Below are 26,117 nucleotides of genomic sequence, written 5' to 3'. Positions count from 1 at the left end.
GGTCTGCAAGCTGAACTAATGTGTTTCACTGCCTCTAATCTCCCCAATTACTGCTGAATTTTCAATCAAGAGCCATGACTGATGTTATAACTCAAATACCATTTTATTTTCTTTAGTTCTTATATAACTGTGGTTGTTTATTCTTTGGTACTTGAGAGTAATTTTTCAGTAAAATCAAAAGAGCAAACTGAATATATTGCCAGAAATCCAGTGCAGAAAATCATAGCGTTAATTTAATGAGAGCTCTGCTATTCATTTGGCAAATGAGACAGTGGAGTGGCACTGACATATGTAGAGCAGGGACCAGTCTGAGATGGAGTGGCAAAGAGCAGCTTAATGTAACTCACAGATAAAACTGTCACTGATCTTGTTCTCTGTCTGGGATTCCAAGAGAAAATGATGGGAAAGACATTCTGTGCCGTTAATGATAACTGAATAAAATGTGCCAATGAGAGATAATAATACACCTACATGACACAGACCATTAAGCAGCCAGTTACAATAGTCTTAAATAACACAAACAAATGAAAATAATACTTATGGTCAAACCCTTGTCTTATTAAGCTGTTGAATACTTTTCAGAATAATTAATATGACCTGGAAGTTATAATTCAAAAATTTAAACTACTGCCCTGTCTGCTTTCCCCTAGTTAATAATTATTTAATCCAGAAATGTCAAGATGTGCAACAGTAATAAGCAGAACTGTGCTGAAGGAAAGGCTTTTGGCTGCAATTCCATCTGCAGAAATAAACAGAGAGGACTTCTACCCCTATGAAAAGCCACTGCCAGCATGCTCTCCCACTTTATGTAAATAAAATTTGCTTTGAGGTTAAAAGCAAAGGTGAATAAAATTGAAAAGCCTAAGAATGAGAAATATCTTTAGCATCCTATTTATCCTTTTTCCACTGCACTGGAGAGGTGATTATTTTTTGATTTTTGATTTCTTCTCTAAATAACAAGTGCACGACACTTGTCCTTTCTACACACATGAGGCTGATGCAAGATCTGGCTGAAAGAATTTAGAGATGCCACTCCCATGGTTCTGGTCACCTTTCTTTTGTCTTTATGGGAACTTCAGGTTCAGTCATAGGAAGGGAAAAGACAAAGGGTCCTTGAAAATATCCTTGAAGGCGTGTGATGGCCACTGACATACACAAACCCAAATGAGAGCTGTGTGCACCGAAAGTATTGTGTCCTCACATATTCAGTCTTTTCCAGGATCTCAGATGGGAGTGTTGACAGGAGCACAGCAGCCCTTGGTGGGGACACAGGTCTCCTCCTGGGGGTGCCTCCCCTGCCTTGGCCCACGCTGCTTCTCCCTTACCAAGTGAAAGGTTATCAGCTCCTGCTGGTCTCATTCCAGGGCTGGGAACACCAGGTCCGTCACCCTGGATCAGTTTCAGCACCCAGAGAAATGAAAGCAATACACAGCTGACACCACCAAAACTGTATGGATTTAACAGCTCTGGAATGCTGGGGACTGAGGGGAGCTGGGTCACAAATGTTTCTTTAGAAGGGAGATTTAAGGTAAAACTGTAACAAAACAAGGACAACCCCCTAATTAAATGAAATTATATTCTTTCAAGGCTCTTAAACATCATTGCAAATGTTTTTAATCTTGCTCCATATTATTTTTAGATTTCTTTTTGCCTAACTCTGTGCATACTGATTAATATCCAAAATTTTCTTGCAGCAGACACAATTTATAAACCAAAAGTATGGATAACTAAATGCCCGATTTAAATATTTCCTGCACTGCAATTTAGTGCCACAGTTTTCAAACACAGTTTAATTTCAACACTTCCTAGTATTTTTTGTTGTAAGTAATGATAAAATGTTTTTATTAGGAAAGCCTAGATCTTACTTCATGCCAAATCAGATCAGACACTGTAATGCAATGTTGTTTCTTTAAGTAAAGCAAAAAATTTATAAGCCTTTAAAAAAGCACTTTACTGGTTACCTTTTAATTAGGGGGGAAAAAAGAAGTTTGAATCATGTCTATATAAATTTCTGCATTAAAATTTCCAAATAAGAAAAGTAGTTTTACTTTTTATTAAAGCAAGCTAGGTTGGTGAGTGTCTAGATTCTGGAATAAAGCAACCAGAGAACAAATCTTGTACATGTTCCCTAAAACAAGGAGATAAAATTCAGGTATCTATTACTGTGCAGATTCCTACAAAACATAACCTACTAGCTTCCCACTTTTCCCTTTTTCAAGATGACTGAAGGAATCTGTTAAGTGAGAGGCACTTTAAACAACTCTCTTCTTCCATGGTGATGTCATCTACTTGGTTTAGTTCAAGTGCATCTTTATCATTCTACTCAAATGCAGTTGCCTTGTTCTTTTCCCTTGACTTGCTGCTTTTTTTTTGCTTTTGTCAGTCTGGTTGTAGATTCTCTCAGGCAAAGACCAGCTGTTAATATGCACAGCATCTCTCTGTAATCAGGACTTTTGAGAGGCTGTTACTAATGCTCTTGGGGAACTACCACAAATCATGAATAAACAGGAAGCTTACACCTTGGCCATTAGATCACATCCTTTTATTTTCCTCTCTTTGTGCATTGCTTCATACACTAGTGACAAAATAAAACCTTGGGCATAACCCAAAAGGATGTTCCAAAGGATTCCAAAGGGTATTTTTTTCTTAATGTTGTGCTCAAATCACTGCATTCAGTGACAAAAAAATGAACTCTTCTTGCTTATCTACTTGTCCCCTTCAGGGACACATCTCATTAAAAGCCTTTTTGGTGCAGTGTACCCTTTCACAATTCCTCCAAGGAAATGTAAAAATGATCTGATACTGTAGTTTTTGCACTGTCTCAAAAATCAGTACCAGGATTCCTGATATTATTCAAAACAACCTGACATGGAAGTAAATCCTTTTATTGTGCCAAGTATTTTATGAATAATTAATTGGTCCATTAAACCTTTTCGTGCAATGGGAATAAATTAAAAAAAGGAGAAAAGTACTTTGAAAGGTGAAACTTCAAGTGGTCCTGCCTGATAAGCCAAATTCCTAGAGCTGCCCTTGTGTTTACAGTAAAACCTCTCTGCTAGTTTTAGGTTTGAATGTTTATGGTATCACTGCAATGCATAGTTCAGTGAGGGGATTCAAACAGCAAGAGGAAGAAGATGGTAGACAATTTTTTGATGAAGCAATTTCGATGAAGCATAGCTGCAGTGTGTAAAGATATCTCTGCATAATGCTGCTAATGTCTTACTGAATTGATCTGTTCAATTTGTGCTATTTAATGAAGCAGAGCACCTGACACTTTATCATAAGCTTGTATTGGTTGAAAGTGTTTAGCTAGATGTCTGTATTGCTAATGGTACTTCCATGCCATATTTCACATTGCAGATTTATAAAAATAATAGTGTGAATAAATTCTAGGTATTTCCGACTTTGGAAAGCACACTTTGGGAGGCAAAAGACAGGCTAGTAAAGAAAAGGCCGAGCAGTTTTATAATACAAAGAGTGTGAACAGCAAATAATTGTGCCATAATTAAAGAAAATAAAACATGTCATCATACTTCTAGGTGGAAAAAGCTGGAAAACAATCAGGTCTGGCTTTAATAGTTCCAGTGCTCTTGTGTAGTATATATCTAACAAAGTAGAAATAAAGGCTACAGTTTCAGAAAGAAAACATTCAGGTGTTCACATTGAGACATTGTTTCATTCTACTCATCAGTTTTTAAAATTTTAATATATGATCCCCCTCAGACTGCAAAAAGTAATTCAGAAAAAAATATTGAGTAAAGCATATTTATCAAGGAGAAATTAAGCCTTACAAATAGCAGCGATGACTAAATGCTACAGAAATTCATGGCTTAAATGATTTTTTTTTTTTCACTAGTGTACCATACTGCCTTTCAAATATTTCTAAAAGTCTGGGAGTAGAGAAGTGCTGGATAGCAATGTGATCACAATAAGCTGTTCTTTGGTGCTAGTATTTCTGACACTGTTTTACTGGTTCCATCTGAACTGACTCAGTTTGCATCAAGGCCCATTAGTAGCTAAACAGCTCAAGAATGCTGCCTAAAGCCTTTAGCCTTCCATGAGCTCTGTTATGGGAAAGCATATAATGAACATCAACAATCCATTCCTGTATCACATAGCTCAGTCCTTATTATATGGGGACCAACTATAGCACCAAAAAGTTACATATTACATATATTTATGTTATATTTATATTCTACCTTTACATATTACCTTACCCAGGGAAACATTCTATTTCAGCTTTTCCAGCTGCTCTCAGAAATGACTGAGGATAATACTAACAGAAGAAAGAAACCCACTCATGCATGAGATCTCTGTGGTCCCCCACTTTCAGACCTGTAGAACCACATGTACACTGAGAGAAACATCCTAGGACATGAAGAGGTACTCTGAAAGAGTAAGCTGGCATTTTATCACCTTCCAGAACAAAGCAGCACCGCAGACTCAAGTGGAAAGGAAAGATAACCTTCCAATTCAAATCTCTGGCCAAAAATAGAGCCAGATAGGGTTCAGAGATGAGCTTGTCCACAAACCTTCACTGTAATCCTATACCAATGAACTCAGGTCCAAATTTTGGCACTGTCCTGTTAAACTGTTTCCTCACCAATTATGTAACAAGTCTTTAGTCTCAAAAAGAGATTTCTATAGATAAAAATTCAGAAAAGAACAAGTCTGTCTCTAACTTAAATAGGGGTAAAACCATGACCTAAATACAAGACTTGCCTATCTTGTCCATCCAGATGAGAGTAGGATAATCTATCATTTTATGGATGGGAGGTACTCAATACAATAGAAGTTCTAGTTTTTGTTGAGAGGCTGCATGTACTCTTTTAATAGATAAAATGTTAAAGAGTTCAGGAGAAAAAAATGTTGCAGTACAGAAGATACAAGATAAAAACCTACACCATTTCTAACCACCCTGCACACAACAAAATGTTACCTTTTCTAACAACTCCACTGCCCAGCCCTAGTAGAGAATATGTAGAGTTAGGAACTAACAAATATTAATGATTGCATTATGTAGTTTGAACAAGAAATTATATTCATTAACAAAGACAGTAATATAACTTGTGAAATGTTAGGTCCAAACTAATTTCACCAAAGCCCTCACGGTTATAGCTTCTTGGAAAAATTTAGGCTCCTTTTCTTCTGCAGTTGGGAAAAGGAACTGAAAATCTTTGACATTCCCCCGTAATTTTCAAATTAAATAAAAATAAAAAAGCCCCCTTACTGGACAGGAGAGATATTTCATTGGTATGTATAGACATGTTTGCTTTTCTAAATAAGCCCCAAATACTGAGTATTCCTTTTAATTTACAAAGTTGAAAGTCAGGTACAGGGCACTTTCTCCCAAGCAGATGGTACAGCACCTGGAGAGTCAATTCCCACTAGGTGGTAACAAACACATGCAAGTCACAAGAGTCAGTAAATCCCAAAACATAAGGCAACCTGCTCCACTTTGTTCAGAAGCAAGACAGTAGGACACAATTCCCTGAAAAATGTCCAATGGCCTTTAATTTGAAGGAATATTTTGTTACAAATCTCTTCCTGATTTATAATTGCCACCCTGGTGGATAAAGGTCTGGGCATGAGCCAACAGTGAGTGCTCTCAGCCCAGACTGCCAACAGCATCCTGGGCTGCTCCCAAACAGGGGAAGACAGGAGGTTGGAATGTGATTCTCCCCCTCTGCTCTGCTCCTGTGGGAGTCCACCTGGAGCACTGGATCCAGGCCTGGAGTCCTCAGGACAAGAAGAGCCTGGACCTACTGGAGCAGGTCTAGAGGAGGCCACAAAGACAATGGCAGGGCTGAAGCACTGTCTGCTGTGAAGACAGGCTGAAAGAACTGGGGCTGTTCAGTTCTGAGCAGGCTGAACAGGCTGAAGAACTGGGGAAAGGAAGGCTCTTGGGACACTCACTGCAGTCTTCCAGTACAGAGCAGGTTTCCCAGAGAAGCTGTGGATGCCCCACCCCCAGAAGTGTTGAGGGCTGGGTTGGATGGTGCCCTGTGCACGCTGATCGAGGCACTGCAGCCCATGATGGGGGGGCTTTAAGGTCCATTCCAGCCCACACCATCCTGTGACTCTTCCTACAAGCTCTCACCAAGATTATCACCTGCTCCCTCCATGCCTTACAGCACAACACACTTTCTCATCTTTACTGACTTTCTCAAATGCCCTGAGGTTGTCCAACAGAATGCTCAGTTCCATGGTACCTGTTCTGGTTCTGTAATTCCAGTGATGCCATAGCCCTAACCGTGCCTTGTGCCTGTTTTCCTTTTAAACCCCACCTCATCTCTGGGCTGGGTCTCCTAATTTAAAGCTCATAAAGCTTTCTGTCTCTTGCTGCTGCTGAAAATTCACAGTAGATTCTTATTCCCTTAGCATATGAAAGTGAAGTGTTCCCCAAGTAATAATCCTGTACATATATTGCTCCGAGCCGGTGAAGCAAGTGCTTGTTGTTTTCCAAAGGACAGCAACAAAAACATGCAGCCTGGCTCAGCATTTTGTGGTTTTTTCTGCACATGGAATGTGCCCAGAATTATTCTGGTTTTCTGAGTTTCATGTCAGCAGCTTTCATTACAGTGCAAACTTGACAATTCACTGTGTTTAAGGAATTTTATTTCAGGAAGTCTGCTATTTTTGGTGTCTGCACAATTCACCCACAGATAAAATAAAGTATTATTATTGTCATGTTAAAATACACTTTAGATATTGCAGAAATCAACATGTAACATGAAATTATATGGTCAGCCAGGCTGATCACAGCCAGAGTGGAATGATTTTCATTAGGAACATTCTCTCACTTCTCAAGCTGTTTTTTTTTTTTTTGTTGAGGAATTTTAAAATCTGCAGTCTGAAGTGAGAAAAGGACAGGAAAAAGTTATTTTCCTCAACTAGAAAGGGCATCATGCTTAAAACACTAATTCCTGACATGTTCAGTTCCCAAGATGCCCATCTTGAGGAACTGAAGCACTTGCACAGAATGATACACTGTAAGAGTGGCATTACCCAGCCCAAGTTAAACAGAGAAGTAACCCTATTTCTTCCTTTAAGCACCAAACAAGGGAAAACCACCACTTAATCTTTGGCATTTGCTATTTACCTTGTAAATCATGGCTCAGCAGAGACACTTGCTACTTCTCCCCTGTAAATATAACTTGGCTGGAATAGAATGGGCTCATGGTTGTCTTCCCTTTATAAAACTGGTATAAAATAACTAAAAAATATTGAATTTTTTATAAATATATAAAGATCCTGAAGGACATTAACTAAATAAAATGCAATTTAAAAGACACAATAATTTCAAGCATCCTCCCCTTGAAGTAATTGATAAAGTCTTTGCCTTTACATTTCTCATGGAGTAGATTTCAGAACTAAAACAAGTTTTTGCAAACTAATTCAATTGCTCTACCTCTTGTATGAAATAAATATTCAGTATACTTCTGCCCCTATCTAAGCACTGTGTAGCTATTTCTTAGCCATTTTGTATGCACCTGTACTCACCAAACCAACATGTATCTTACACTTGAGACTTACTGCCTTTCCTAAACCATAATCCCGTGCTGCTGCCAAGGGCAGCCAAAGGTCTGTGTTCTCATGAACAGCTTCTGCACATTTTTAAAGGTACCAGTACCCTTTTCCTCCCACTAGAAATAATTGTAAAAAAAAAAAGCATTCAACAAGTGTTAGAAGAGAACTACGCAGGAAACAGCAGGCATAGTTACATTCATGCATATTTTCAAATAGCTCAGTTAAAATGTATTAAATGGAGTTTAAAATATTCCCAGTTGTTTCTGTGAAGGTGTGACAATGTTTATTGTTTCAAAACCTGGATTCAACTGTTTTCTGCTGTTGTTTTTTTTTTTTAAGAAGGCACTAGATTTTCAACAGAAGTGTGTATGCCAAAACATTACAGCCAAAACCCCAGAAGATATCATCTTAGAGATGCTGCCACAGCACAGCAACGTCATTTCATTGATCATTTTCATATTCTCCTAGTGGAAGAACCTAGTGCTTTTAAAGGATGAAGCTGAGGAGGCAACCTAACTCAGAGATGAAGCTACTGAGCTGCCATGATTGAGAAATAGGAAAAAGAAAGCAAAATGTATTCTTTTTCAGAAACATCTTTGAGCAATTCATTTTTATATGGCAAACTATCCAAAATTAATCACAAAGAGCTTATTCTAGGTTTATATTAGGACAAAGATTTTTAGTTGTGTTCAGAGCATGTTTGTTATTATTCTCTAAAAAACTGCAGTTAGTGCTGAGGATAAATTATACCTTAACAATTACTAACATGTTTAATAAAAAACTGTCAGGAGCCATAAATTAAGTAGTTAAGCTTTCAGTCAGCTGCACTTCATGTAACTCTAAATAAGTTTTAAAATTAAACTGGAAATCATCTCCTGAATGTGTTTCTTACCCGTGCCATGCAGAGAGGTCTGGGCTGGCAATGCTGGCAGGTTTCAGTACAGAGAGCACCAGTGACACTTCAGAATGAGCTCTCTTGAGCTACACTCAGAACCCAGCAAGGAGGATCAGTCCAGGCAGGGTCTGGCAACCCAGCTATAAAAACTGGTGCTGCTAGGACCAAACTATGCCTAAACTGCATTGGCAGTTTTATTACAACAATAAAATCGTTATTAGCTTTATTTCCCCTGATTTAAACCATTGGTCTGTGTTAGGACTCTGGAAGGGATCATTGCAGTTGATCTGAAGAGAGGAGAGCCTTTCCACTTGCAATACCATGGCAATCCTCAAATACCCAAGACAGCACTCTAAAAAACTCAACACAAAGAATCTGCATGTCTTTGAGTCTCTCTTTTAAAATTTAACATTAGAGAAAATTTCTTTTGAAAAGTTTTGACCTTTGAGCATAAAAAATTCAGGGCAATCTAGATAAGCATTCTAGAAGATATTACAATGCCAGTTTTACCAAAAAATTATTGTTACTCTTTCTCCCTTTGGTACAGTTTGATGCATCTCTTAATTCCCTGACATGTAGAGAGAGTGTAGTTCCTTACATGGATGAATCAGTTACATCAGAAAATATAAAGATATTATTACAGCATTTATCATTAACTCAGTTATTAAGCACTCGTTAGGGAGACAATGGCCTTAACAGAATTAGCTCATTTTCACAAACCCCAGCACATAAAGCAGATTTCAACTTTTCTTAAAATCTGAAAAAATAAAAGTTGATTCAGATACAGGATTATTTTCTACTGGATCTGACCATTAGGGGCTGTACCTAATATTTAGATGCTTGTTCTTATAAAAAATGCTTTAGTATTAAGAGATATATGGGTCTTTAAAAATTACTATTCTTATTGATTTACTTTTGAAGACTTTTCAAAAAGTTTCACTAGCTGCCTAAAGGATTAATAATTTTATTACCATCTCTAATTTGTTTGGTGTTTTTTTATGATATCTTTCTCGAGATAGGACTTCATAAATCTTGGGGACCAAGTAAGATTTGAGCTTTTCTAACTACGCTCTGAAGTATTTTTTTTCCACCATTAAAATTTACACCACCTTTCCATTTAAATTCTAAATGGAAAATGGTTACAAAAACATAAAAAATTAATGAAAATGAATCAGTTGTCTTTGCAATTATTTGAGAACACCCCAAATCATAAAGTTACATTAATTACTGTAATGTAATCAGTTTGCATGCAATTTAATGTAATTAAATTAATGTAATTAAAAATGTTAGCACTTAAGAGTGACAAATCACAAATTTACTTATAAGTGCAATAATTGCTCTCACTTATAAAACAAGCAGCAGTTCATTTGAGGGTGCTGACAATTGTAAAGACACTGAAAGCAGAAATTCAGCCTTGGATTCTCGCTTCTTACACATGAGGATAACACTTGAGGACTCAATTTCCCTCAGCTCTCTGCTGTTTCCAAGCAGATTATCATTCAGCAAAAATGCTGAACTACTTTACGGTCACACATTTTACCAAGAGAAATCTCAGTAAAAGAACCATATATTTTATTTGGAAAGGGTAAGAACCAAGGTCATCTTGATCACAGATGGCAGAAGTTAAGAACTGCAAGTAGTTGACTAGCACATCAACTACCAGTGTGCATCTTTTTAAAGTACAACCAAATCATGATATAGCCCGTATAACCTTTGAATCTGAAATTAAAACCTCACTTTGAAATAATGGGAAAACAATCTCTTCTCATTTCTCCATCCGCTGTTAAAGCAAAAGTATATTCACAGACTTAATCAAGCAACTGATACTGCACTTGTGCTTGGGGTTTAGCTGTGACAAATGAGAATAATTTTCCCACTGGGGCAAGAGTTATGGAATTTGTAAGTCCTTTTTTTATAGTTGTGTAACTGGATGACAGAGCAGTGTCTGGGTGCATACTCAGTTCCCTGGGTGGTCCAGAACCTCCCCAATAGTCACCTACACAGGTGGGAATAGACCAGCAAGAGTGAGCTCCCAGCTGCCCCCAGGATAAATAACTGCTGCAGGGGACTCTGCAGGAGGGACCTCTGATATGTGCTGATTATGGGACCTTATGCAAAAAAATCAACAAATTAGTGGTTTCTTTAAACAAACTGCCCATGAGTGTCTAGCATGATCCAGAAGGGCAAACTGAATAATTCCCATGTTTGTGTGCCTGCAGCAAAGGAAAAGAGAATAAAGCCTCCTCATTGAGGTGATATGAAAAGCTTTCAGTGTCCCTCAAAATACCTTGGCAGTTCCTTCAGTATTGTTGTTTGCCAGGAAACACAATATGGGTCTGAACAAGGGCTATGAAAGGTTTGCATGTTAAAAAATATTTAGTAATGTTTCCTAAGGAACATGGATGTACGTTGTATTTTTCTACCAAAAATGTACTTTGAGTAATTCTTCTCTTTATATAAGTCTAGAATATATTAAATTAATATATTATTTGAGATGCTACCATTTGATATAATAATGAACTACAGGGAAAAAGAAAAGTATTTCTAGAACTTTAATTTTTTGTTTAAAAAAGACCCAAAGTAAAACAAAAAAAAATACTCATCTTTTTCTGTCTTCATTTTACAGATAGATGTCAGCCTTCTGACAACCTGCTAACCTTTGTTGCACTGCATCTAAAAAAGATTGAGTGTAAACAAGGGTTAACAAAAAAGATCCACAAAAGGGAACACCAACATTAGCACACTCACTAGAGGTAACAAAGAGAAGATGGGACTGAATAAACTGAAAAATTAATATCTTACTAGACTCCTTTTTATATCTATTCTATTTAAAAACAATATAAAGAAATTTTAAGATAAAACTTATAAAGCAGAATGACATAATTTAGGTTTCAGGGATATGACTAGACTGATTTTTAAAAATCCATCAATCTGCTAAAAATGAAAAATGTACTTAATTAGCACTTTAAAATCCTCTGTTTCTACAGATCCTTATAGTCCTTCATGAAACAAAAATGTTATTTTTATGTAATGGTAAGAGACAACATTCTTGGAAGCCAATTTTCAAAAGCTGCAATATGATACTACTATAAGAGTAAATTTACTGTGCTGAATACTTTGAGAGAAAAGCAATACCTTGGTTTCAGGTTTAGTGAGCCTCTTGCTCTGGTAGCTCTTATTTGCAATTCCCACATGAATCAAAACAATCATATTTCCAAAAGACTAATTGGAACACACATCCTGAAACTTGACTTATTGTCCTCTGCATCTTCTACTCCTTTGATAAAACTCTGGAAAACACTTTTACAAATTGCTAATTTCTATTTAAAGCCACCTTTAGAACTGTCACACTGAATTTAAATTTTCTGGGCATGCTGCTGCAGCTGTAGCATACCAAATGTCAGTGCTACCAGCAATGCAAGATTAAGTTCCTTCAGGATTATTTCAGCCAGAAAACACCACGACTTTCTGTATCCATTGTATTTTCCAAAACAATTTTCTTATCTTTCTCAGTCCAAACTGGACTCCTGAATACTAACATACCTTTTCAAAACCAATATTTTTAGTTCTAACTATTCCACAAGATCAGGCTCAGACTATTATTTTAAAGAAACATTCATCTTCCTCCACAACTGCATTTTTATCAAACTGTCTGAATACTTTACATCAGATACATGTATCCCCTATAGTACCAAAGCACTGCCTTTTGTCCCCTGATTTCAGGAAGGGACAGAGAGGTTAAGCATTAGGTATAATAAAAATGCCTAAAAACCAAAGAATTAAATAAATATATGTAAACAAAATCTGGAGCTTTGAGCATGGTGCTGAGGCTCTCAGCAGAGAGCAATGTAAGAATATGGCAAAATTCACTTTTGATTGTCCTGCAGATGCTGAGCTGCCTAAACACTGTATTTTCTTCAACAACCAGCAGATAATGACAGATCCTGCCCCTGAAGAGGAAGCATCTCTTAGTTCTTCGTGTCCACATTTCCTCTAACAAAAAGTGTCTACTTGCTTCTCTTTTAAAACAAGGAAGTTCCATCTGCCTTTTATTTGTCTCTTTCCAGGTGACAGCACTAAATCTAATAGAACATCCATGCAGGAAATAGGAGTATGAGGACTCATTTCCTCTGTTTTTCTAGGAAAATACAGTAGCAAATATCTTCCTGTCATCTAGCATAGCTTGGGTGAGGGAGATTCAGTTTTTTCTGCTGAAGTGAAAAAACAGATGACAAGTAAATCCAAAATTGTTTTCATATCCTGAAATGCATTCATTCTCATATGCAGGGTTGGTTTGTTCTTGTACTTTTGCCTGGGCAATTATAGAAAAGTGGGAGAAGGACAAAATAGATTAATGCCTCTTTCCAAAGAGCCTCTGCCACAGCAAGCATTAACAAATACCTACTGAGAATCTCCTGCTTTAGCCAAAAAATATACTGAATCTTCTCTGAAGCTGAGTGGTCCTAAAGGAACACATTCACACAGAGTATGTTATATTTAGTGTCTTAATTCTGGATCTGAGGTAAGAGTGGTTGAAGGGAGTACCTGGGTTCTCACATTTAGGCTGCCAGACAGGACAGCTTGTTTCATTTTCAGTATGTCCTTGCTGATGCCAGTAGCTCTCTCGTAGTCAGTATAATATGACTGGTGAGGTCTTGCTCATATGATTTCTGCCATTGCCAGTAAAGGTCATAGGTTTGCACTGTCCTGGAGAGCAGAGCCCCAGGAACTCTGTGGGCTTGTGTTGGGCAGAGCTGGCTGGGCCCTGTCCCCTCCCTGGGGGCTCTGTGCCCATGGCCTCCCTGGCTGTAGCTGTGGCTCTGCGAGAGCCAGAGCTGGGAGGCAGCTGTGGGGTGCTGAGTGACAGCCCACAGCCCCCTGTCAGCTCAGCCTGGGGTCCATTGGGAAGGCAGATAAAGATAAAAATATGGAAAAACACATAGCTATGACTGAAGGAGATCCCCACCTGTCCCGAGGTACATTATGCATTTTTAACAGACTAGTACTTCTGAAGATGTACATTTTTGTGTTGGAAAACCAGGGAAAGAGAGATATGAAATTTTTGTTTTGATTTTCCCATGTCTCCTGGGAACAGACAGGAGGAAAAGAGGTGAGTTTCACTTTAAATGTCAGACGTGTGTTCAGATTCTATTTTCTTTTCAAAATACACTGTATGAATTACAAAAAGTGAGGGGAAGATCTACAAAATGCCTTTGCATCCATCAATTTGGTTTCCATTGGAAATTTACTGGAGAGGAAAACTTAAATTCCCCATTGCCCATGGCATTATTGTTGAAATGGGCCATCCCTCTTCCTAACAGCTAGAGCAACTTCAAACTTCTAAGCAGGTCTTTTAAAAGTTTCTGTATAAGCACAATAGTGACTTGAAGGAGATGCTGTTCAAATTGACAAAAGACTGGCCAGAACTGGTGTTGGCCTGATGTTGCCTGGGCTTTGGGGCAGGAGCTCACCCTTTCAGTGCAGGGGGTGCCATGCAGACCTGCTCTCTTCTCATCACTGCATCAGGTGCTAAGATATATCTGACACAACAAATTCTGGGTCTCTAGAGGAGTGTTAGGTTAAGTAAGAATTAGGGTATGTCTTGTATCCTAATGATAGGTTAAAATGATACAAAAGTCTTCTTTTTCATAAGATATGACAATCATATTTATCACATACTCTGAACACAATAGCATTTCTGTCATTTTGATAACGAGGTGCCTTATTACCACTGAGTGTTGAAAAACTCTGTAGAACTGAGAAAATTGTAGAAAAGCTTTACACAAGGAATTTTCATCCAAATAAAACTGTCTTACTAAGCTTTTGAAAGCTGCACTGTTATGACTCCACAAAGACAGTTAATTGTGAGATGTTCTTAACCATAAAATATGCCAACTGAATTTTACAAATGTGACAGAATTATTCTATATTACTGCAGCTTCTCCTGACACTTTAATGATTTGTCAGATTTTAGTCTGAGAATACAAGCACCTCTGGAGAGGTAGGACAGAGGAGAAAAGTTTCTGTATTTTAATCCAGAGTGGCTCAGCTGGCAATGGCCCAGGCAGCCTCCAGGCCTTTCCTGAAGGAGCTGCCCTTGCAGGCAGGGGAAGAAGTGCTGTAGCTGTCTCTTCATGCATGAGAGCTGCTTATGTAGCTGGCAATAATCAACTGTGCTGCTAAATCAAGTATTTAGGATATGGAATTCAGTTGTCACTCTAATGTCTTACGTGCAATGTTATCTTTAATTTAATACATCTTAAATTCCGTGTGAACTTAAAATACAGTGTACTTCCAAATTACTCAAAAGCCTGTTCTGTTAATTAAGAGCTACAGACCAATATAATGTGCTAACTTAGGGTTGGACAATTAGCTCTACATTATTATACAAATGGAGTTGTGTTAAATGAGCGAGAAGAGCACAGTATTTTGTGGTACATTGACACCCCAATCTATTTTCAGTGATCCCGCTGTAATATTGTGTTCAATGAATTTACTGTAGATTTATGCTGGTATTAATTAAGATCAGAATTTGGACTTTGAGTTTTAATCTACCTTGGTTTGTGTGCATGTCTCATTATACCTGAGCATAAACTGTCACTAAATTATTTCTATTATACAGGACTGGATAAAATGCTTGCAGTTTAGGTACAGATTTTTCCTGTGCTGCATTCTTCTGCAAGTATTAAATAATGATTGAATATTTTATTCTTGCTCACACTTGGAAAAAACTGTCCAAAAAAGAGAGAAGGAACATTTAGAGGGGGATAATTTCTCACTGCAAGGTACTTGGTTTCATTTCCTTGAGCTCAATCCTATCCCTATTAACACAAACTGAGCATCCTTGAAAGTAGAACTAATGGCATCTTTTCAATGTTTAAAAATGTTACACAAATATTTTACTCTGATTTTTTCCCATTGAAAATAAAAATCAAATTGTGTCATGACTTTTAAGTGAATTGAAACTTAGAAAACAAAATCAGATTTAGTACTATACACTTATTTGGCATGCTAGTTTGAACTTGTCAAATGCAAGATCAGGCTTTTAAAATCACATTTCATTAGTGTAATTTTATAAGCTTTCAAATACCACCAAGAAAAAGGTTTTTCTGTTACAGAATAAGTTTAAATAGTTTCCATCCATGGGTTGGGATTTTTATGGAAGTAGCTCATCTTCTGAAGAAGCAAAGGGAAGGCATATTTCATTTCACAACGTTGCAAGTCTCTGGCAAGTACTCCTGACCTAAAATATGGTGGCTTAGATAAAAATAAAGACAGTAAGCAACACTTCTATCCATTTGCAACCTTTAGGAAAGTAGTTGTCATGACTTCCCGGGCAGATTTTTAGCTGGTTTCATGTCTCAGAAATCAGGATCCTGGTCCTGCCCAAGGCTGCAAAGTGATGGTCTGGGAGGTTGCTCACAGGCACACAGGGGCTGCACTGCAGTTTGGTTTCCTGAGCAGCATCACAGGTCACACATTTTCACTTGGCCTCCAACTGTCCACAACATAGATTAAATTTCCTTAGAAAAGAGAAAAAAGAAAGGAAGAATTAACAAGGTTTAACTTGTCAGTATTGGACACATAGGCAAACTAGCAGGGGATGAAAACTGTAAGATCCAGCATCTTCAGGGTCTGTCCTACCTTGAGGTGTTGGTAGTTTCAAAGGCCACTCTCTGCTGCCTCTTCCCACAGCACTGGCTCAGCATGGAGCCCCTGGGCTGGGCGCTCACCCTCGCTGGCAGGACCCTGCCACACACTGCCAAAGGCTGGAGCTTCTTTTCAGCAGGGGAGCTGGGGAGGGAATTGTTCGTGCTCAGCAAAGGCTAAGCCTGCAATCCATGGGATATTTTTGATCCCTACTCTTGGTTCTCTTTATCAAACTATTTGGTATCAGGAAACACTGAGCTCCTTAAAAAGCATTCAAAACAGTGCATGATCATCGCTTGCAGTGCGGTACTGCTGAAGGGAGCAGAGTTCAATCTGTACCCAACATTTTCTTCAAGCAATATTGCTGAAACTGGAAGAAAAGGATTTAATTTCTTTCTTTAGATAAAGGAAAGAGTGTTAACACACAATATAGATACAGTCAGAAACATCAACAAGAATTTGTACTAGTACATTTCCCTTTAAGCTGAGTTTAGAAAAAAGGCTGAAACAAAACTTGCTCAGTTAAAAACCTAGAAATTCTCTTTCCTGTCAGGATATCAAGAGAGATAAATACATATTATTTCTAAATACATATTATTTCTAAAAGCTCAAAGCACACAAAAGTGCCTTGATTACAATGATGACTTTCCCTGTGATGTGGAAGGCAAAGGTAATGCAAAGGTCACACCTGCACAGGTACTGCTGTGACTTCACATCACCCTGGCCCCTGCACAGCACACATGGACTGAGGCTGATTCACAAGGAGCAATTTCTAGCAGTGCCTGCACTTCTCACACAGTGCAAAGCAGAATTCAGTCTTGGCTTAGAAGCTCTGTCAACAGTCTGTACCATTGCCAGCTGCCATGTGGCCTTTAGACAACTTTACCATCCAAGGACTTAAACATCCTCAGCATGAGTTGGATGCACGTGTAGCAAGTGCTTGCTCACACCAAGAGATATTATTATAGATATCATGTTAATTATATACTATTAGATTATATTGAGATAGTATTATACTTATTAATCATTCCCTCAAAATCTGTGGAGATGTAAATGTGAAATAACATAGCTTATTTTGGACCATTTATTACGCTTTAGGATGCAGTTTCAAAGCCACAGATCAGTAATTTGAAAAACAACCAATCAACCAACTAAAAAACAATTCTACAGGAGAAATATGACTTCTAGAAACCAGTTGCCATAGGTAATCAGGCCTATCCTAAATGAGCAATATTAAGTGCTGAATCACCTGAAAAGGTGAATTTTTGAAATACTGCTTCTAAAAAAATAACATCCAACTTTCAAACACAGATGAAAAAACCAAAATCAAAATCCAAACACAACTTTTTTTTTCCACTTGACCAATCAGAAAGACCAATCTCACCTAAATTTGATGCAGTTGTCTTTAATAACAAAGAACATATGAGATTATTTTTCTTTAAACAAAGAAAAACTCAAACCAGCAAGATTTTTCTTAATACTGTGTCTCTTAAAGTCAGCAATAAGCCTCAAAACAACCTCCTTCTTTTCCATCTTGCTCTGAAACCTGGCACTGATGCTGTTAATTCCCCATTACTCTATCTGCCTCTCAGAACTCCCTGCTGTTTTCTCTCATAAACACATACATATTTAATCAGCACCTAAATCACATGTTTATTTTATCAGTCTCCAGACCGTGCAGTTCAGCCTCAGTTCAACTCTCACACTTTGTGTTCTGGACAGGATTCATGAGAGTTTTCAGCAATCTTTTACAGAAGTGGATGGATGTCCCTGTGCACACACAGCACATGACAGCGATCACCACATCCCCCTTCTCTGCTGATGGTACCCTGGCCATTCCATTCCCACAGCTTCCCAGCCAGTGGTGCCGAGGTTTCAGAAGCGTGCAGTGACACAGGCAGTTCAAGGAGTCACTTTTTCCAGCTGCCATCCCTACCATGGGATGCTATTTCTTCATTCATGGTCTGCTCTCAGTATGACTCCACAACTGACAGGATATCACAAGGACATGAGCCAGCAGTCAGAGATCGGGGAAGGGACAGAAAGGAAAATCAGCAGTGGGAGATCCTCAGTTTGACACTGCTGCCAAAGGTTCTCAGCTCCAGCCTGGAGCATGAGCAGCATAAGCAGCATGAACAGCATGCAGCATACTTTGACTGAAGGAAAAAGTTATTGCACTTCCTACCACAGAGATACAAAAAGCCAACTTGATAGCAGCTCATTCAAATGGCTTTAGGTAATTTTGATGTTTTAAGCTATACCAGGTAGCAAAAGGTGTGCTAAGGTCAAGCCCACAGAACAGCAGTTTCCTGCCTCACATCCCTGATACTCTCTCCTCACCACTAAGGACTCCCCACGCTAAGAAGCCCTTAAAGCAATGAACCAGTTTCTTGCTGATCCTCACAAATCAGTAGAAAAGGCTACATAGCAGAATATGGATCTATAAGTCCATATGCACACTTAGATCAAAACCAAGAGGACACTTACCTCACAAGTTTTAATTTAATGTCTTAACTCTTAGGGGTGAAGCACTATCAAGGCGATTTCAGCTAGACTACACAACACTTCTTTTAAATCAAGGTTGTTTTTCATATTAACTGAAGTAATAAAAACCATAAAGAAAACCAAACTCTGTAACAAATTGGTAATGGACTTCAAACTTACAAAGAGTTTAAAATAACTAGTGGTTGTTCTTTCTTCCTGTTCAATAGACTTCACTAGCAGGCGAAAAGGAAAATTAAATCTATGCAAATGTCTCCAGCTTCCAAAAACAACAGCAAAAATATATTGTTCCCTCTTCTGTTTGTGTGTATGAGGGATATGTACTGACTTCATGGAATTACTCCAGCAAGCTGTGAATGATGATGCATGAAATGAAAAAATCTCAGTCCAGTGCACAGGAAGAATACAGAGAACAGCAGGCTGTCAACAATATACTTTTTAGAGGAGAATGGATATATACCACATCCTCCTTGGATGCAACTGCTGAATTCATTCAACTCATTGCATCGTATGATGAGGGGGGCACTCCCAGGTTCCATTGGACACATTCCAGTTCTGCAAGACAGCACTGAATAATTAATTAAAAATTCATTTTTTATCTAATTGAGCAATATTTTCTGTCTCAATTGCAGGCAGTTGTAAATAGAGTCAGAAGAGACAAATGACAGTCTGCCATTAGATTACTATTCAGAACAAAATATCCATTCATTATCTATATTCTCCACATCTCTATTTTACTCATCTGTTTGATTGTACAAACAGGCAAATTCTAGATAATAGAGAGAAATTAATAAAGCCTTTTTGCAAACTGCCAGCCACTGACTACAGTCTTAGTTGGGATACAAAGCCCTACTTCATCTAAAAAAATTAGTTCATCAAGAAGATTAAACTTTTCAGCAGCCAGACATCACACAGAAGCTTCAAATTCCAAGCTACAGTATATTTGCTCCTGCAAGTCCACTATTCAAGAAGTAAGATTACTTATTACTAAAGTCCTGTAAAAAACAAGGTAGGCTACTTTAAATGCATTGAATTTAAAATAAAAAAATAAAAAAGTAAAAAAAAGCCAGACATGCCTATGTAAGATGACAGATTCCATAACAATGACATTGAAAGAGGCACACCAGTGTTTTCATTCAGAAGGAGAAGATTTGTCTCCCTTGGCCTTTTTTGGAATGTAATGTTTTCTGGAGATAGAGCTGACTCTGATACCACAGGGCTTCAGCATAGCTGACGTTTGTGCAGGCCTAAAGGGACAATAACAGGTTCCCTGTGTGTCCATGTTACTGGCACACAGGGAGTGCTGGATCTGGAAATTGTTTAATTAGATGCAGGTTTAGGGCAGCCAACAGCAGATGTACCTTTTCCCTTTGGTTTGGAAGGCAATACACAAGAATGCTCACTGACTAAACATTTATTTTAGGAGAAAAATTATTTTCTCTTACTACTTGAGCATTCAGAAATTATACAGCTTTCCAGAAAATATTCAACAATATATGGCAAGTACAACCAGGGATGCCACAAGGGTACAGTGGACACAGAAGTGCAGATCCAACTGCCCTGTGTGAGGGGTACAGAGCTAACCAGCATTTCTTTTATTGTCCAGTCCTCTGCTGGGGATGTGCAACAAGACACAGATAAATAGCACTGCTTGAAAAGCCAAGCAAATGATTTCCACAACAAAAACTGTTTCCTTTTATCTCAATGCAGTACATAAAGAACTAGTTGAAGTAATTTAAAAAGAAAAAGTAAAATATTTTTAACTTGCATAAAAGCAACACAGACAACAGCAACGAAAAAGGGCTCTAACTCCTAAAATTGTTTCTTTATCCTATATAATAGGATATTATATATCCTATATAATAATCACATTCTGAAATTTCCACACCATTTTTGCATGCTTGTAAATCAGGTAAAGGAAATTTGTTAACAAATTTCAAAGGCACCAAAAACTAGTACAGTGTAAATTTTGTGTGAGAAGAAAATTAGCTATTGGTTATGGGTCCTGTTTGAGACAAAATCTGCAGGATGGAAAAGCTCAAAATAATTGAAAAAATGCACATCTAAACAAACAAGCTTTAGACTGGAGTCTTTAAAAATATTATTATGGGAAATTGCTCCCCTGATATGTTTCAATATATTACTGGTAAATAAGATATCTGTAGAACACCATTATACACCCCATTAAAAATGTTTCTACTACATTAAAATAACAGTCCTTTCTCTCCTGGTTGAGATTGATGAGAAAGTATTCTGCCTGATGATCGTGGTCATTACTGTGCAACTCCTTCAGGGCTCCTGTGACATCATCCATCAGTTTGTTTTTACAGACCTGTCGAAGATGCTAGAGGAGGGCCTGAAGTTGAAATGTATCTGCTGCATTTTTTTCCCCTTAAAACACTGTGACAGAGTATCTGTCAGAAGGCAGAACTTGCTAAACATTTTATCAAATGAGATAAACAAATATCACCCATGAGTTTCACATATCAAGTGAGTATCAGATTACTAAGCACGTACAAGATAAGCAGTGGAAAGTCAACATCCACCTTAGTAAGACTAAAGAAACACACTCAGGTCCAAAGGAACAAGACCTGAAATATGGCCTTAATATTTTTTACATTTGATAGAAAAAAATTTATAAAAATATAGAAACACAAACCCCAGATGGAGAGGAGTCATTCTAACACAAACTTTTTCATCAGCCCCTCACATGTCTTGACAGAGGAACACAGTTGATTTCTACTTACCACTGAGAAAGTGAGAGGACAAATCCTGGATCTCTGTTTAGTACATAATCTCCTTCAGAAAAGAAAATGCAATTTAAGCAGATCAACTGAAGGATTAAACACGGTTAGCAAAGACTCATTATCACTCCACCAAGAGTAACTGCAATGCTCAGTTTAGGCCTTAGCTGATACCTGTTTCTGCATAAGGATGCATGTCCTCTGAAAGATGTGTCCTCTGAAAACACACTCTTCCTGGAGAAATTCTCCTTGCTTGATGATCAGGAGATAGTAGCACCTCAGCAACGTGATTTGGACTCCCTTCAGTCACATCTCAATGAAGATATGCTTATTTAATGTTACAAAAGCATTAGAAATAGCAGATAACAGTTAATATAAAACTAACAAATCAAACAAAGAATATTCTACTGTGTTTTCCTATCTGGGGCTAGTTTGTGTTTGTCTTTTTTCTTTGGTTGGCACTAGTTAGGGCACAAGTTTGTGAAGTCCTGGGAACCTGCCACTGATTTCCAGTAGGGACATGATCTCCAAACATCTTTTGAAGCCAAAGCAGATGCAGTGCTCTAACGATGTGGCTGAAGGTCCCTGCTCTCTTCCTCTTGGCCAGGCTGTCCTGGTACTCCATTCCAAGCAGACAGGCTTCTGACATGAGGCAGACAGTGCCCTGGCTGTGCCACCAGAACCCACCTCAAGGGAAGCCTTCTCATCACTACCAGTGACTCTGGTCAGGGTCCCAGTGCACTTCAGAAGCCTGACTGCTCAGCACATCAAGGAGGATTGGGGTCTTGGCCAAAGGCAAAAATCTAGCTTTCCAGAACTTTTCTGGCACAAATATGGCAACCTTCAAAGCCTGCACATGCTCCTTTTTTTTTTTTTTTTTTGGCGTGAATTTGAACTACTTAAATGTTGTTTTTCTTCTTGCATTGCTTTTGCCCAAGTTGTTTTAGAGGAGTTTCCTGCAAATACTAATGAAAAGGGCTGTTTTCTTTCTTTTTTTTTTTTGTCAGAGTAAGAACAGCACATTTAACTAAAAAGAAAAGTGGGTAGGTGAGAGGTAATAGAGGTTGTGAGGGTCAACTGAAAGTTTGTTTACATCACCTTGTTTTAAAAAGCTAACTTTTTTTTGTACTACAAAGCAGGAAAAGTTTCAAATAAACTTGGTTTGAAAAGACAGGTATCTGCTAAGAAAGGCAGAAACATCCCTTGAAATGGAAAAAATTAAACCCTTCCTTCTGAATTATTATAATCTTGAAATCAAGGGGCTCTCAGGCCCAATGGGAATAGGAATAACAGTTATTTACTAGGAAAATTAAAATAAAAATGCAGTAATAAAAAACCAAAATAAAACAAAAAAAACCCAAACACTGATAGAGTCAGAATACAACCTGATACCCTGTCAGTCAGGATGTTGGTAGCAGTCCGATTAAATGGTGGCTGCAGTCCTCCTGGAGTGACAGGTGTGGCTCTGTTGAAGCAGTGATCCTGTAGAAGGGTGTAGTTTTCCTCTGAAGGTCCAGTGGTGGTGTAGATGGGTCCTGTCTTCCTCTGGGAATCCAGTGGAGAAAGGCTGCCTGTGGTGTTCTGAGTCTCAGATTATACCCAGGTAGGAATGCTTGGCTCCTCCCCCTGGCTGGAGTATCTCATAATGGGATGATGTAATTTTATCAGTCATGCAGTGAGACTCAGTGGCTCATTAACCAAGATACCCCTTGGAGGGAGGATGGGTCTGGAAGAGATAAAGAACACTGCACCACCTGGTTTTAACTGCTGGTAATAGAATACATACTTTTGGTTACATGTTACACTGCAACTCAAGACATAAACTTCAGACAGCTTCATCCGCTATCTCTTCCATTTCATCTTCACTGTATGCCCCAGAACACCTCTGGCATGATCATTGTAGCTGGAGGTAGGTGAAGAGCAGAGTAGAAGTAGATGAGACAGAAGAAAGTGGCCCAGCTGTTGCACTTTCCCAAGGTTTCATCACCTGTTGCTGCAGGCACAGGCTGGGTTAGAATGATAATTTATCTGACACGTGTAGCAGAGAAAGGAAACTAAACAAAATGAGCTGAATGGTGAGTCCTACCTCAAATGTTATTAAAACTTCACGAAGTTGCACGAATTCCTTCCTTTCCATACTAAGTGAGAAGTTCTAAGTTCAGCAAAGCCATGCAATTTCTACTGAGCAAAGTTTACAGTGAAAAAGCAAACTTGGTAAATGCAAGCTAGGATTTTCCTCAAGCATGCTATAGCCCAGAAAAAATAAACCCAAACATTTCTACCACTGTGATCTTTTCCAGTTGAATCTTGTGACCTTCCACATGCAGCAAAATAAAATAGTGCTTTCAGGGTTTTTATTTTTTTCACTAGTGAGCTCTTAGAGACTTTCAGAGTACCTTAATTGCAATTTGGAAGCTGCCATTATAAGGTACTGACATAAAGACTTTTGTTTCCTCTAGCTGCATTCTCAGGATTTTGGTTAATCAGTTATTGATCAATTTAGATCTCTATTTAGATGTCTATTCAACATCTGAAATGAATGAAAAGCATGCTGTTTCAACTGCCTGTATATGAAAATAATTTGAGTACACCCAATCATTAAAGAGAAAATTGCAATATTGTACTGCCTCAGATCATTTCTGTATTTATTTCTGGAGCAATAAAGATAATTACTTGAATGTTTAGAAATACCAGATATGTTAAATTTGGAATCAATGTTTTAGCTGAATATGGCATTGACACTGCAATACAATAGTGTCACCAATTACTTTACTAAGCAATTAAATACACATGAAACATATGTGTTTTCTAGAAATGAGAAATCAAGGCTATGCATACTTAAATTAAAAAAAAATCTTCCAGATCAAGATGTTAGCCAAATATAAAGTGAAACAGTGTATTTATTATGTTTCATAACATTTTTCCTCTCAGAGCCTGGCATGTATAACAATCAGTCCTAAAAGTTTTCTTTCCTTTTTAAAAGAAGTACTGAAAACCTGGAAACTCAGAAATTTTTCATCTGCATATAGAATATTTTGGGTTGGAAGGGACTTTTAGAGATCATTAATCACACACACCCACCTCTGCAATGAGCCAAGACATCTTCAGCTGGACTGGGTTGCTCAGAGCCCCGTCCAACCTGGCCTTGAGTGTTTCCAGGGATGAGGCATCCACCATTTCCCTGGGCAAACTGTGCCAGGGTTTCATCACAAAAAAACCTGTTATCTAGTCTAAAGTTATCCTTTTTTAGTTTAAAACTATAATCTTATGCCTTATTATAACAGGTCCTGCTAAAATCTGTCTCCATTACTCTTTTAAGGCCCCATTAAGTATTGAAAGTCTGAGATAAAATCTCCCCAGAGCCTTTGCTTTTAATTCATTGTTATTACATAGGGACTCACTAGGATAAAATCCTAATGACAACAAAGAATTTAGAGCAGAATAACTTGAAAAGTTAACATAAATAAATTTCCAAAGATCAATCCCAGCCCTGGTCATGTCAAAATCAAAACCATTATCATCAAATCTGAATTTCATCCTTACTATTTGTCAGCTCTGCAATATGGACTAAGAGCACCCCAAAGCGTGCTACATTTTTATAATGTCAAATCAACATCAGTCACTAATATGAAATTGAGAAAAAAGAATCATTTTGTTTTGAGATGATTTAAAAAATGTTTATGCCTAGCAGACTTTTCTAGATTTCTTCAGTCAACAGGGTTTCCCTGACTTCTTTCAGCTTTGGATCAAATATTTAGTGAACGACATCTAGTCTAATGCAAGTAAAACACCAAACTCATGACTACCATTACATAATCAAAATAGATAGAGACTGATTAGAATAACCCTCACACACACTGAGATCTCTGCAGCATCAACAGTGGTGCAAAACCTATGATACAAATCAAATTTTAACATAAAAGTTCAGAATACAGCTGCAGCTCCCAGATGTAAAAGACGTAAGAAATGTAAACCAGGTGTGGAGGGGGGTGTTGAAAATACTCAGTAAACACTTCTCAGTATCTCCAAGGTAAAGCATGTAGGAAAGTTAAGTGACAGAACAGGTCACACAGCACAAAGAAGGAGGCATTCTACAAGAAAGGGTCAAATGGAAAGATCAAGCCATTGTTCAGTAAACACAGAATAATCAAAAGCAAACTATACTGAATGTGACATTTCACCAGTTCCAGTGTTTGAATTGCATCCTCACCCTGCAATAGGACCTCTTAAAAAAATCTAAAGAAATCTGAACTAATAAAATCTTCTAAAGTGTAATGATATATCAATTTCTTTATAAGTAACTGAATATTGTGAACCACATACTATAGATACACTGGATAGTTTGTAATAGCAGGATGTTCAGATATGGCTATTCATGTTCCTCCTCTAACTTTTAAAGTAGATTCTGTATAGATTTCTTACATTGCAGACAGGCTAAAAACGGTGCAACCTGACCATCTTCCCAAACCCCTACATTTTCCCATTAAGGCCTCCTTGCTAGTTTGAACCATATAACTGTCTATATATTATAACTGCCTTGATATGAAGGCTTATTCTTATAATTGTAGTCTAGAGGGCAAAATAAATGAGAAACTACAAACATAATTTCCTTTTCATATATTTATTCTTTCAGGTCTCAACCAGCTGTACATCCACTATAGACTCTGTCATGTCAGTAGCTGGATTACACACTGCAGATTTACCACCCTCATCTGCCAGGGAGCAGAACACCCCATTGTTATTCCAATAAAAGAAAGAATCACACACCTGTGTGTCACCTTACAACTCCTCTTTGA

This window comes from Pseudopodoces humilis, chromosome 10 (assembly GCF_049639895.1).
Source record: "Pseudopodoces humilis isolate 2021_Gansu_Grassland_sample_001 chromosome 10, ASM4963989v1, whole genome shotgun sequence".
NCBI classification, from domain to species: Eukaryota; Metazoa; Chordata; class Aves; order Passeriformes; family Paridae; genus Pseudopodoces; species Pseudopodoces humilis.
This window is presented reverse-complemented; position numbering follows the sequence as displayed.